At 38.9% G+C, this 15725-nt stretch overlaps 1 long non-coding RNA gene across 1 annotated transcript; it reads left to right on the plus strand.

Moving 5' to 3' along the window:
* The first annotated feature begins 26 nt into the window (after positions 1-26).
* LOC131280069 (uncharacterized) lies at positions 27-11969 on the plus strand. The gene is made up of 3 exons (XR_009187649.1): positions 27-939; positions 2643-2818; positions 8611-11969. It is a non-coding gene; the product is annotated as an uncharacterized lncRNA (long non-coding RNA).
* The last annotated feature ends 3756 nt before the right edge of the window (positions 11970-15725 follow it).

Here is a 15725-nt window from a genome sequence, read left to right on the forward strand (position 1 = left end):
GCGCGCAGACTGCCCGGCTAACTACCAACGCGGGGGGTTGCGCCTGGCGGCCCAGCCGGCCTCCCAGGCCGCCGGCTCCGCTTTTGGAGGATTCTCCTGGGCTGGGGACCTGATCCTTACAGATCTTTCTCGCCAATTAGCTTAACGAACTTGACGTAACGTCGGGAGGACTGCTGTTGGGCTAAAAAATTGGGGGTGGGTGGTGGATAAAACTTATGCCTCCTGACGCCTCTTTCTGCCTGATCTGTCTGTTCTGGTATCGCTCCTCTAAAACCACCTTTGTTTGAGAAGATGGTTAGGGTAGACCAAACTGTGGGATTGCAGAGGTGAAGCTGGGGAGGGGAACGCCAGCAAGCCGTTAGGCAGCTCAGGGTGCAGGGGAGACGGAGGCGGGGCTGTCGGCGGTGCAGCTCGTGGCCTCCAGCTGGAAGAGGGGTGTTCAGTACCCAGTGGGACAGAGGAGCTCGGAGGAGTTGTAGGGTCTCTCCTGACAACTCTCCTCTTAGCACTTTCTTCACCCCTCCAATGGGAAGTAAGGAGTCACACATTTTTGAGGGCCTCTTCTCTTGGGGTTTGAATGCACCTTTGAGAAATATGTGCGCCATGGCTAAGGAACTATGCATCCTTAGCTTTCACTCCACTCGCCTGTTTAATAGGAGAAATAGCCCACGGTCTCCCTGCTAATTGGCTGTGTGCATCAAAGCACTGATGTTCAGGAGGGACGACTTTAAAGGACACTACTCAGGGGAAGCCACTTGAGGGACATAGAACAGGCTCCTGGAAATCCTCAGTCCTCAGCTAGTCTCCTGAAGAAATCTCTTGATGAGCAACAGTTCTGAGCTACTACGTATTAGGATATCACGGTGACTTCCATAGACTATACACTTTTGCTCATTTCCTGTTTTCCTCTAATAAAAAGCAAACAAAACGAAAAAAACCGTGAGTGAAACTTTTCATTATCCCCCTTGGGATGATTTTACATTTTACTGGTATTCTAAATTTTGTTTCCTTCGATAAGTGTTTATTAAGTGCCTCCTTTAGAACACGGTGTGTAAGTGCATAGAAACCTGAATGTCAATTCTGGAGACTTGGATTTGAACCTTAACTCTTCCATTTTTTTTGCTGTGTGATCCTGGGCAAACAAACAATTTAACATCTTTGAACCTCATTTTTCCTCATCTCTAGAGCCAGGAATACCAATAGTACCAACCTCTTTAGAATGAAAGCTCCTTAAAGGCACGGGTACATCTGTCTCATTGACTGAGTGTATTTTATTTGTCAGAGTAGGGCTAAAAATAGCTCTTGAGTGGTGAATTGAATCCCTGTGAGGATTTTGTGAGATAATTCCTGTAAAATGCTTAGCACGGTGTCTTGCAAAGAATAAGTGCTCCATAACCTAGTGGGTCCTTTGCAGGTTATTTGGGAAGGAGGGTGGACAGAAAGCCCCAGGTCCAGCCCAGGGAACAAAGATTTTTTTAAAAAAAGCTCCATAGATTATGTGCCAGGCACTGTCCTAGGTAGGAGTTGTGGAGAATAGAAAGTGGATCAAACTAAAGGAGAATTTTAAAAAGATGACACATGTAAAATCTGTAATTCCAGGAACAAGATATTATAACTCCCATAAGATTGATACAGATAAAAAGCTGTGGTGTTCAGAGGAGAAATATTTATTTTCTCCTGGGAGGATCAAGAAAGGCTTTGCAGAGAAGGGAGCATTTGAGCCATGGATGGCCTAGAAATTGAGAGAAGGGGTAATTAAAAGACCTGTTAATTACTTTTATGAGTATGATGAGGAATAAGACAGGTTTTGGTATTTAATTATAGATTTGAAGGTTCGTTGCTCCATAACTTTTAGCTGTTTCAGTGAGCAGGTTACTTAACCTTTCTATACCCCAGTTTCATCGTCTATAAAATGTGAATAATAACGCATTCCTCATAGGGTTGTTGTGACAAATACGTTAATACATGTAGAGTTTTGAATAGTACCTGGCACATAGTAAGTGCTCAATAAATGTTAGCTAGTATTGTTGTCATATTTGCTGGTCTCCCAGTATGTCCTCACTCATCAGATTCTACAGCCACACCTCAACTCTCTCCCCCTTTGCCTACTCTTTTACAGTTAGAAGCATTACTTGCTTTTTGCATGTCAACTCTTTGAAACCTTCTCCAACTATTCCCAGTTACAATCTCTCTTTCTGTAACATTTAAAAATATTGTGAAACTTATCCCAGTCTGACTTAAATTGTATTCAGTTATGGTTCATTCTCTCCCAACAACTTATGAACTCCTTGAAGGCAAAAATTATTCCTTATTTGAATATATATAAATGTATATGACCTGTTGAGTGATGGGTGCTCAATAGATAAGTGTTGAATTGACACTGGCTATATTTTCTATTTAAATCCCTTTTAGGCCAGATAATTAAAGAATTGGCTTTTTAAAAATCTACCTACTTGAGTTTTAATGAGTAATGAATATTCAACTGTAACTACATTTTCCCAGAATTTTAACATTTAGAAAGGACATACTTGGAATGAAACTAAGACCTAAAGACTGACATAAAATTTAATTGTTGCACACCTTCATAATTTTAAGGTTCCTCCCGTAAACCACAGACTGAGAGAATGACTTTTCTTTTTCAGAGACTGGACAGAAATAGTGACAGACCACAGCCTGCCATCAGGGCCTTTGTGGATCAAACACAGCCCGAGTCAGATTCTTCTGGAAGCTACTAGTGAGACTCAGAATTGGGCAGCAAATGGAGAAAGGATAACTGATCAGGAATGTAGCTTTCTGGTCATCTACAGAGAAATATACTGTATGTATCATTCATGATCTCTCTTCACAAGGGTAAATTCGTTACAGAGAACAGATAAAAGTTATTTATCTAGGTTATATGTTTTGGGGGAATAGATCAGTTAGAGATCTATTTCCTGAGATCTGAGGAAAGACCTTTGTACTATATTTGTTTGAGACTTTTTATAAATTCTTTTTCTCTAAGTGAAAGGGGAAGAAAAGGGTTAAAAACCTAGGGTGCAAAAGTGAATATCAAGCCAAAGTTAGACAATAATTTATACTGTACATACCAGAGAATGTGTAAATTATTTTATTTGACAGGTGGTATTTTTATTTCTTCAGCAGATTTATGGGCTTTAGAATCATTACAGCTTTGTAAAGTACTATTACAGCTTGAGTCATTAGATCATTTTTCCTGATTACATCAACTCATTGGGTTATTAGGGAATGAAAGAAAATCATTATCAAACTTATACTGATTATATATGTTAGAGAAAATGACTCAAACTTCAGAGAATTTAAGCTTCCACAATTTGTTAAAAATTTACTAAGTTAAAAAATTGGTTGCAAAACAAGAATGATAAAAGTTTTGAACTCTTTTTAATACAACCCCTAGGGATTTAAAGAATAGTAATTTTGGAAGATATAAACAATTAAAATTCATGTAGAATTTTTTTTTAAAAATTGTTTTATTTAGATATAACTTAAATATCATAAAATTTACCTGATTAAAGTTTATAATTCATCATTTGATGAATTTAGAGAGTTGTGCAGACTCCACCACAAACCACCTTTAGATCATTGTCATCATTTAGTGAAGATTCTGAGTGCCTACTCTTTGCAGCCAATTGTGGCTCCTATTCTGCTTTTTGTCTCTATAAATTTACCTTTTCTAGACACTTCATATAAAGTGGAATCATATAATATGCCTTTATGTCTTGTTTCTTTCACTTAATGTTTTAAGGTTTATTTAAGTTCTAGTGAATATCAATACTTTATTCCTTTTTATGGCTGAATAATATTCTGTTATATGCATATATAGTACATTTTCTTTATTCATTCATCAGTTGATGGACATTTGGGTTATTTCCTCTTTGGGGCTATTAAAAATTCTGCTTTGAACATTTGTGTACAAGTTCTGTATGAATGTATGTTTTCATTTCTCTTGGGTATATATAACTTTAAGTGGAATTGCTGGGCAATATGGTAAACTTATGTTTATCATTTAAGAAACTGCCAAGCTGTTTTCCAAAATGGCTGTACTATTTTATATTCCCACAAGCAATATATGACAGTTTCAGTTTTTCTACATCTTCCCTAGCACTAATTATTATCTCTTTATTTTAAGAGTTATTTATTTCTCCTCACCACCTCATTGTTTGCACTTGCTATGTCTGCTTGTTGTGTGCTTGTCTTCCTTTTTTTAGGAGGCACCAGGAACTGAACCCAGGTCCTCCCATGTGGGAGGGAGGCACCTAATTGCTTGAGCCACTGCCTCTTCCTGTTTTGTTGTGTCTCTCATTATGTTTTTCTCCTTGTGTCTCTTGTTGTATTATCTTATTGTGCCAGCCAATTGTGCCAGACCATTGCATCTGCTCACTGTCTTGGTCTTCTTTTTTAGGAGGCACTGGAACCAAACCCAGGACCTCTTATGTGGTAGGTGGGCGCTCAATCACTTGAGCCACAGCTGCTTCCCTATTATCTCACTGTTTAAGTATAGTCATCCTAATAGGTATTAAGTTATATCTCATTGTGGTTTTGATTTGCATTTCCCTAATGACTAATGATGTTAAGCACCTTTTCATGTAGTTATTAGCCATTTCTATATCTTCTTTGGTGAAATATCTATTCAAATCTTTTGCCCATTTTTAAATTGCTTTATTAATTTCCTTGTTAATGAGTTACAGGATTTTGTCTTTAAGATTTTATTTATTTATTTATTTATCTCCCCTTCCCCCCTACCCCAGTTGTCTGTTCTCTATGTCTATTTGCTGTGTCTTCTTTGTCTGCTTCTGTTGTTGTCAACGGCACGGGAATCTGTGTTTCTTTTTTGCTGCGTCATCTTGTTGCGTCATTTCTCCATGTGGGTGGCGCCATTCTTAGGCAGGCTGCACTTTCTTTGGCGCTGAGCGCCTCTCCTTACAGGGCACACTCCTTGTGTATGGGGCTCCCCTACGCGGGGACACCCCTGGTGGCAGGGCACTCCTTGTGCGCATCAGCACTGCGCATGGGCCAGCACCACATGGGTCAAGGAGGCTGGGTTTGAACCGCGGCCCTCCCATGTGGTAGATGGATGCCCTAACCCCTGGGCCAAGTCCGCTTCCCAATTACAAGATTTTTATTTGGCTTAAGAGTCCTTTATCAGATGTATGATTTACAAATATTTTCACCCAGTCATTGGCATGCCTTTCATTTTCTTAAGGGTATCCTTTCATGGGCAAAATTTGTGATATTATGAAGTCCAATTTATTAGTTTCTTCTTTTATGGATTTTGCTTTGTTTCCTATCTAAAAAATCTTTGCTTAACTCAATGTTATGAAGATTTTCTCCTATGTTTTCATCTAAAAATTTTATATTTTAGTTTTGCCTTAAATTTTGTGTATATAGTATGAAATAAGGGTCTAACTTCATCTCTTTGCATATAGATATCCAGATATCTCAGCACCATTTGTTGAAAATGCTGACCTTTCCTCATTAAATTGCCTTAGCAACTTTGTCAAAATTAATTGACCATAAATATAAGGGTTAATTTCTGGACTTTTAGTTCTCTTTCACTGATTTTTCAAAGTCTTGTCTATCCTTATGCCAGTACCAAACTTTCTTGATTATTGTTGCTTTATCGTAAATTTTGAAATTGGAATGTGTATGTTTACCACCTTAGTTCTTGTTTTTCAAAATTGCTTTAGTATTCTAGGTCATTTGCAATTCCATAAAATTTTAGGATCAGCTTGTAAGGTTCTTCAAAATGACTGTTGGGATTTTGATAGGAATTGCATTGAATCAATTTGGGGAGAATTATAATGTTCAAAAGCTCAGTATTTCTCAATTGATGCAAAAAAAGGATTTGACAAAATCGAGCACCACTTCTTGATAAAAACACTTAGAAAACTAGGAATAAAGAAACATCTTCAACATGATACAGAGCTTATATGAAAAACCCACAGCTAGCATCATACTCGATGGTGAAAGATTGAAAGCTTTCCCTCTAAGACCAGGAACAAAACAAGGATGCATAGTCACCACTGTTACTCAATGTGTACTTGACATTCAAGCCAAAACAATTAGGCAAGAAAAAGAATAAATGTCACCCAAATTGGAAAGGAAGAGGTAAAACTTTCCCTATTTGCAGATGACATGACCCTATATATAGAAAATCCTGAAAAATCTTCAATAAAGCTACTAGAACTAATAAACAAGTTCAGCGCTATGGCAAGGTACAAGAGCAACATGCAAAAATCAGTAGTGCTTCTATATACAAGTACAGAACAATCTGAAGAATGTAATCCGAGAGGAGAAAGCAGAGATCAGCTGCCATCTTGCCTTGCCATGTGGCGGGAGTCCAGGATTGCAAGAAACCAATCTTTGGTGAGGTAGAATCTCTGATGATGCCTTGATTTGGACATTTTCACAGCTTCAGAACTGTAAGCTTTTGCCCTAATAAATTCGCTTATACAAGCCAACCCATTTCTGGTATTTTGCTTCCAGCAGCTTTAGCAAACCAAAACAGCAAATAAAGCATAAAATATCCAGGAATAAGGATAACCAAGGATGTATAGGACTTATATACAGAACACCACAAAACATTGCTAAAAATCAAAGAAGACCTAAATAAGAGGAAGAGCATTCTATGCATGGATTGTAAGATTAAATACAGTCAAGATATCAATTCTACCCAAAGTGATTTATAGATGCAGTGCAATCTCAGTCAAAATTCCAACAGCCTTCTTTGCAATAATGGAAAAGCCAATCATCAAATTTATATGGAAGATTTAGGGACCCTGAATAGCCTAAAACATCCTAAAAGTGAAGAATAAGATTGGAAGACTCACATTTCCTGATTTTAAAACTTACCACAGGGAAACGGACTTTGGCCCAGTGGTTAGGGCGTCCGTCTACCACATGGGAGGCCCGCGGTTCAAGCCCCGGGCCTCCTTGACCCGTGTGGAACTGGCCCATGCGCAGTGCTGATGCGCGCAAGGAGTGCCGCGCCACGCAGGGTGTCCCCCGCGTAGGGGAGCCCCACGCGCAAGGAGTGCACCCATAGGGAGAGCCGCCCAGCGCGAAGGAGGGAGCAGCCTGCCCAGGAATGGCGCAGCCCACACTTCCTGTGCCGCTGCCGACAACAGAAGCGGACAAAGAAACAAGAAACAAGACACAGCAAAAAGACACAGAAAACAGACAACCGGGGGAGGGGAGGAGAAATAAAGAAATAAAAATAAATCTTTAAAAAAAAAAAACAAAAAAAAAAAAACTTACCACAAAGCTAGGTAGTCAAACGGCATGGTACTAGTACAAGGAAAGACTTGTAGACCAGTGGAATGTAACTGAGAGTTCAGAAATAGACCTTCACGTCTATGGCCAATTAATATTTGACAATAGTGCCAAGTTCATTCAATTGGGGAAGAATAGTCTCTTCAACAAATGGTGTTGGGAAAACTGGTTATGTATATGGAAATGAATGAACCCTTACCACACAACATATTAAAAAATGAATTCAAAATGGATAAAAAAACTAAATTTAAGATCCAGGACTATAAAACTCCTAGAAAAAAACATATGAAAGCATCTTTAGGACCTTGTGTTAGGCAATAGTTTCTTAGACTTTATGCCCAAAGCATGAACAATAAAAGAAAAATTAGATAAACGGGATTTCATCAAAATTAAAAACTTTTATGCATCAAAGAACTTCATCATTAAAGTAAAAAGACACAAAGGGAGAAAATATTTGGAAACATATATAATAAAAGTTTAATATTCAGAATTTATAGGAAAAAATCCTATAACTCAACAACTAAAAGACGCAATTTAAAAATGGACTAAAAACTTGGACAGTTCTCTGAAGAAGATATACAAATGGCCAAAAAGCACATGAAAATATGCTCAATATCATTAGCAATTAGAGAAATTCAAATCAAACTATGACGAGATACCATTTCATACTTATTAAAATGGCTGCCATTTAAATAATGGGAAATAAGTGTTGGAGAGGATGTGGAGAAATAGGAGCACTCATTCATTGATGATGGGATGTAAAATGATGTACCTGTTGTGGAAAACAGTTTGACAGTTCCTAAGAAAGTTAACTATAGAATTACCATTTGATGCAGCATTCCCACTTATAGGTATATACCCAAAATAATTGAATGCAGGATTTTGGACAAATATTTGCATACTGATATTTATAGCGGCAGTGTTCACAGTTGCCAAAAGATGGAAGCAATGCAAGTGTCTATCAACAGATGAAACAATAAACAAAATATGATATATACACACAATGGAATATTATTGAGCCGTGTAAAGGATGGAGTTCTGATTCATGCGACAGCATGGATGACCTTGACAATATCATGTTGAGTGAAAAAAGCCAGACACAAAGGACAAATATTGTATGATCTCGCTGATAAGAAACAAATAGAATAAGCAAATTCAAAGAGCGAGAAATTAGAATACAGGCTAATAGGGGCTGAGGTGAGAATAAGGAGTAGGAATTCATTCTTTTTTTTTTTAGAGATTTATTTGTTTCTCCCCCACCCCCTCAATGTTTGCGCTCGCTGTCTGTTCTCTCTATTTGTTGTGTGCTTCTCTTCTTTTTAGGAGGCACTGGGAACCAAACCTGAACGTCCCATGTGGAAGGGAGGTACCCAATGACTTGAGCTACCTCTTCTCCCTGCTTGTTGTATCTTTCATTGTGTTTCCTTGTTTTGTCTCTTCAGTGCATCATCTCGTTGTATCATTTTGTTGTGTCAGCTCACCATGTCAGCCTGTTTCATCGCTGTCTTTTTTTTACTTTATTTTGTACATTTAATAAATTTGAAAATATATACAATAATTAAGTAAAAAAATAGTGATGAATAAAAACATATTTCTTAATTAAATGTACTGGATATATATAAATTTTTTTTGAATCATACAATATGTTACACAATATATTTGGTTCATAGTAACACAATCATACAATATTTGTCCTTTTGTGTCTGGCTTGCTTTGCCCAACTGCTTGACTCACATCTACTTCCCGGGAGGTAATTCTTAATTGGTAGAGAGTTTCTGTTTGTGGTGATGGAAAAGTTTAGGTAATATGTAGTGGTGATGGCAGCACAACATTGTGAATGTAATTAACACTACTGAATTATATACAGGCATACCTCATTTTATTGTGCTTTGCTTTATTGTGCTTTGCAGATATTACATTTTTTATAAATTGAAGGTTTCTGGCAATTGCGTTGAACAAGTCCATTATCACTATTTTTTCCCACAGCATGGGCTCACTTCATATCTCTGTGTCATATTTTAATTAAGGTATGTACATTGTATTTTTAGACATAATGCTATTTCACACTTAATAGATGACAATATAGTGTAAACATAACTTTTATATGAACTGGGAAACTAAAGAACTTCATGTGACTTGCTTTATTGTGATATTTGCTTTATTGTGATGGTCTGGAACCAAACACCCAGTATCCCTGAGGTATGCCTGTATCTGAATGTGGTTAACGGGAAATTTTAGGTGTTATATATATATTTTTAAGATTTACTTTTAAAATTTATTTCTCCCCACCCCCTTGTTGATTTCTCACTTGCTGTGTCTGTTTGTCTTCCTTGTTTTTTTTTTTTTAATTTCTTTCCCCTTCCTCGCCACCCCCCATCCCCCACCCCCCAGTTGTTTGCTCTCTGTGTCCATTAGCTGTGTGTTCTTCTGTGACCGCTCGTATTCTTGTCAGCGGCACCTGGAATCTGTGTCTTGTTTTGTTGCGTCATCTTGCTGCATCAGCTCTCCGTGTGCACGGCGCCATTCCTGGGCAGGCTGCACTTTTTTCACACTGGGTAGCTCTCCTTACAGGGTGCACTCCTTGCACGTGGGGCTCCCCTACGTGGGGGACACCCCTGGGTGGCAAGGCACTCCTTGTGCACATCAGCACTGCGCATGGGCCAGCTCCACACGGGTCAGGAGGCCCAGGGTTTGAACTTTGAACCTCCCATGTGGTAGGGGGACGCCCTATCCATTGGGCCAAATCTGCTTTCCTTCCTTGTTTCTTTAGGAGGCACCAGGAGCTCTGATATGAAAGGGAGGTGCTGATTCTCTTGAGTCACTTCCACTCCCTGTTTTTTGTGTGTCTCTTATTATGTTTTTCCGCCCTACATCTCTTGTTGCGTCAGCTTGCCATGCCTGCCCGTCAAGTCAGTTTAATGTCTTCTTTAGGAAGCCCGGGGAACCTCTGCTCCCTGCTTTGTTGTGTCACTCATTGTGTTTTTTCTTCTTGTGTCAGCTTTGTGCGCCTGCCCATCACGCCGGCTTGTCATGCCAGCTCGCTGTCTTTTTTAGGAGGCATGGGATCCAAATCAGTGACTTCCCATGTGGTAGGCAGGAACCCAGTCACCTGAGCCACATGTGCTTCCCTAGATTGTATGTATATTGCTAAAACAAACATTTTAAAAAGTACTATACAACAACCATAGTAACTGTACAACACAAATTATGAACTCTAGTTTAAACTATGGATCATAGCTAATATTATATTATAATAAGGTTCTCTATCAATTGTGACAAATGTACCACACTGATGCCAAATGTTAAAAATATGTGTGGGCGGGAAGTGGCTGTGGCTCAATTGACTGGGCTCCCGTCTACCTATGGGAGGCCCTGGGTTTGCATCCCGGGGCCTCCTTGTGAAGGCAGGCTGGCCCATGCCTGCGGAGAGCTGATGGCCCACACCTGCAGAGAGCTGACAGCCCACACCCGCGGAGAGCTGACAGCCCATGCTCACAGAGAGCTGGCACAGCAAGATGATGCAACAAAGGGAGACAAGCAGACAAAGAAGAACGCGCAGTGAATGAACACAGAGAGCAGACAGCAAGCAAGCTACAGGGGGGGAGGGAGGATTAAATAAATAAATAAATAATCTTTTTTTAGAAAATAGGCATGGGTGTATGGGGACTTTGTAATTTGTGCATGATATTTCTGTAAATCTACAATTTTCTGATTGAAAAATGAAGCTTAATATTGTTTATCATTATGATGACAATTATCTTCAAATAGAATAAGATTGCTTATTGCTAGTATATAGAAATACAGTTTGATTTTTACATATCAATCTTGTATCCTGTGACCTTGCTGAACTCATTTATTAGTTCTAGTAGTTTTTTTGGTGGAATTTTGGGATTGTCTACATACAGAATCAGGTTATTTATGAATAACCTAATCTTTATGAATAAAGATAGATTAACTTCTTCCTTCCAGTCTGGATTGCTTTTTCTTGCCTGATAGCACCTGCTAGAACTTCCAGTACAATGTTATATATAAGTGTTGAGAGGAAACATCATTGCCTTGTTCCCAGTTTTAGGGGAAAAGCATTCAGACTTTTACCAGTAAGTATGGTGTTAGCTGTAGGTTTTTTATAGATTCCTTTTATCAAGTTAAGTTAGTTCCCTTTTATTTCTAGTCTGTTAAGCATTTTTATCAAGAATGGTGTTGGATTTGTCAAATGCTTTTTCTGTATCTATTGAGACAATGTAGTTTTATCCTTTATTCTATTAATATGTTAGAATATTTTAATTGATTTTTGGATATTAAGCCACTCTTTTATTCCCACGGTAAATCCCACTTGGACATGATGTATAATTCTGATGTATAATATATGTTACTGCACTTGGTTTGTTGATATTTTATTGAAGGCTTTTGTTTCTATATTCTTGAGGGATATTGATCTCTAATTTTCTTCTTTGTGGTCATTGTCTGTTTTTGTTTCAGAGTAATATTGGCCTCATAGAATGATTAGGGAAATGTTCCCTCCTCCTTAATTTTCTGGCAGATTTTGCGAAGAATTAGTATTATTCTTTAAAAGTGAAACCCACTGGGCCTGGACTTTCCTTTGTGGGAAGATTTAAAATTACTGTTTTAGTTTCTCAGCTCCTAAAACAAATATCATAAAACTGTTGTCTTAATGAAATGAATTTACTGGCTCATGGTTTCTTCAGGCTGGCTGGCAAACCTTGGGGTTCCTTGGCTTTTCTGTCACATGGCAGCATCTTTTCCTTATCTTTTGGGTTCCCTTAACATCAAGAACAAGAGTAATGTGGATTAACCTTATAAGCACTATAAGCTTATAGTGCTTATAAAGGACACTAGTGGGAAGCAGATTTGGCCCAACAGATGCGGCGTCCACCTGCCACATGGGAGGTCCAAGGTTCAGCCTGCCCAGGAGTGGTGCCGCGTGCGTGGAGGGCTGATGTGGCAAGATGATGCAGCAGGGAGACGCACATTCTGGGTGCCACTGGCGGGGTGCAGGTGGGCACAGAGGAGCACACAGCGGGTGGACACATAGAGCAGACAACTGGGAGGGATAGGGGAAGGGGAGAGAAATAAAAATAAAATAAAATAAACCTTTAAAAATAAATAAATAAATAAATAAAGGACACTAGTAATGTGAATTAAAACTCAACCTGATTCGTTAGGCCACACCTTACCTGAAGTGATAGCCTCAAAAGAGCCTGTTTATGGGTCCACACCCACAGGATCAGGGGTTGGGAATTGAACATACCTTTTGTGGAGGTCATGATTCAATCCCCAACAATTACAGATTCACTTTTTTTTTTGTACTTATTATAGGTCTTTCCAGATTTTCTATTTCTTCTTGAGTCAATTTAACTAATTTGTGTCTTCCTACAAAATTGTCCATTTAATTTGTCCAGTGTTGACATAAGACATTTAGTATTCCCTTATAATCTTTTTATTTTATCCCACACCTGCCGTGACTTTTTGTGTGCTATCTGCTCTCTGTGTCCATTTGCTGCATGTTCTTCTGTGTTTTTGCTTGTCTCCTTTTTTTGTTGCGTCACCTTGCTGCGTTGGCTCTCCACAGCACTTGTGGTCTGGGTGGTGCGCCACAGCTCTTGCCGGTGAGCCTGCCTTCACAAGGAGGCCCTGAGATGCGAACCCAGGGCCTCCCATATGGTAGACGGGAGCCCAACTGATTGAGCCACAGCTGCTTCCCCCTTATAATCTTTTTAATATCTGTAAGGTGTAATTTTGGTAATCTATGTCTTCTATCTTTTTTCCTTGGTCATTCTAGTTAAGGTTTTGTAAAATCATTAAAAAAACAACTTTTGGTTTAACTGACTTCCTCTATTTCATTATTTCTATCTCACTGATTTCCATTTAGTTGTTATTACTCCCTTCTGCCTGCCTTGGGTTTACTTTGAACTTACTTTTTCTAGTTTCTTAAGATACAAACTTAGGTGATTAAAAAAATTTTTTTTAATTTTTTTCCCTTTCCTCCTTACCCCACTTGTCTGTTCTCTGTGTCCATTTACTGTGTGTTCTTCTTTGTCTGCTTCTGTTGTTGTCAGCATCTTGAGCATCCTCTTCAAAATGCTCTATCCTCCCAGATCACTATCAACATTGTCTCCTATCTCTATGCCCTTTCGTTTTCAGTGACCTTCAGCATTACCTCTTCTTCTGCACGCCCTTTAATTGGAAAGTTTTCTTCTTGGCTCTGTTCTACGTACAGCCTCTCCCTAGGCATCTCCTCTGCTTGCATGGTTTCAATTAAATATCTGATATTTCCAAATTTGTATTGCTAGCTCTGACCTCTCTCTCGAGTTAAACCAGTACTTCTTAACAAGGGGTCTGTGAACTTGAACTGAAATTCAAAAAAAACACTGTTCTTGTGGGAACACGTTGATGCGGGTGGGATATATTTGTCATTAATAAATCGTACACAGTAGAGTGTGGGCTTAGCAAGGTGTCCGTGTGTTTCACCTGATTGGCAAAGGGGTCTGTGGAACAAAAAAGGTTAAGATCCTGAGTTAGACTTGAACTTCCAGCTCCCTGCTCGATATCTGTACCTGGATATCCCAAAGATACCTCAAACACCTCATGTCTCAAACACCTCATTGCTGGCTTCAGGCATTCTATGCTCCAACCCACAAACAACTTGTCATTCCCAGAAAATACCATGCAAGTTAATACCTCTGATATTCCGTTTCAAGGCCCAACTCAAATATTACCTCTTAAGAAACCTTCTTTGACCTCTTCCTACCTCTAGGCAGAGTGAATTTCTCCCTCTTTATATCCAAGGCACAGTTCATAGCCCATAATACTTATTCATAAGTGTTATTCACCAGCACCCAATCTATTGACTCTGCTAGTTTGTATGCCTCTTGAAGCCATGAACTACTTACCTTTGTATTGGCATGAGCTCCATTTTCAATGTCTAAGAAATAGTGGTTACTCAATAAATAGCTACTGAATTAATTATAGGAATTTCAAACGAATGTGCAATATAAATGTTATACTACATAATCATTAAATAAGCAAAGACTGCAACCAGAAACTTAACCCACTGGAAAAAAAATGACACAAGTCTCAAAATGCCCCTATGGGGAAACGGACTTGGCCCAATGGATAGGGTGTCGGTCTACCACATGGGAGGTCCGCAGTTCAAACCCTGGGCCTCCTTGATCCATGTGGAGCTGGCCCATGCACAGTGCTCATGCGCGCAAGGAGTGCCCTGCCATGCAGGGGTATCTCCCGTGTAGGGGAGCCCCACGAGCAAGGAATGCGCCTCTGTAAGGAGAGCCGCCCAGCGCAAAAGAAAGTGCAGCCTGCCCAGGAATGGTGCCGCACACATGGAGAGCTGACACAGCAAGATGACACAATAAAAAGAAACACTGATTCCCCGTGCCGCTGATAAGGATAGAAGCGGTCACAGAAGAAACACACAGCGAGTGGACACAGAAAGCAGACAACTGGGGGTGGGGGAAGGGGGAGAAATAAATTTTAAAAAAATTTTAAAAAATAAATAAATCTTTTTTAAAAAATGCACCTATGAATTATTATTAATTTTTTTTATCAAACAGTCCCAATGTTATCCAAAGGCACATTCTTCATAGTCATTTGCATGTGAGCAACATCAGAATTTGAAAAGCTAATTCAGCTTTAAATCATCTACTCACCCAAGCAGGCACCTGAACAGTTTCCTTCAAATACAGAACACTTTTTTTTTTGGCTTGTTATCAGGTATTACCAGAAACAAAACAAAAAAGTCAGAAAGAGATTTCTTTAGAATGTGTCACTCATTAAAGAAAATGTTAGTAATGGGTAGCTAATAACCATGACCTTTGCCAGCTCTCAGATAACTTTTTCCAGACATGCTAAGTGTTTAAAGAGTAAAGAAAAGACACTCTTGAACCTTAAGTAGAGCACTGCTACTAAGGGCATTACAAGGCTGAATAAAGAATGCTTATCTGTATGCAGGGATTTAAGTGATGTAGGGCTTTTATTTAGTTTTGGTTTGATTTTTTTTTTTTTCAAACCCTGCCCTAATGCCAAATCTTACTTTTTTTTCCCTTTTTCCTGTTGAACTGATGCTATGTGAAGATATAAGCACAAACATCTCATAAGTGTTTTAAATCCATCCAATTCTTTGAGAAGGCATACGTGCTGAGCAAACAAAGCCAAAACATTAGTGCTAGGAATGTTGATGAAGATAATAATTGCTTACAGACCAGCTTGTTTTAACTTGCTGAACAAAGAATACAATTTAATACCACATTTTCATCACAAGCTTTTCTTCTGCATAATCTCTACTATAATGAGCACTTTAAAAAGAGAGATTATCTACAGGTTAAAGAGTAAGGGAGTTATCAATTAGATTCCATCATCTTCAGAATTCTACTTGGGAAGCAGATTTGGCTCAACTGATAGAG

The sequence above is a fragment of the Dasypus novemcinctus genome, chromosome 10 (genome assembly GCF_030445035.2).
Source record: "Dasypus novemcinctus isolate mDasNov1 chromosome 10, mDasNov1.1.hap2, whole genome shotgun sequence".
In the NCBI taxonomy this organism is placed as follows: domain Eukaryota; kingdom Metazoa; phylum Chordata; class Mammalia; order Cingulata; family Dasypodidae; genus Dasypus; species Dasypus novemcinctus.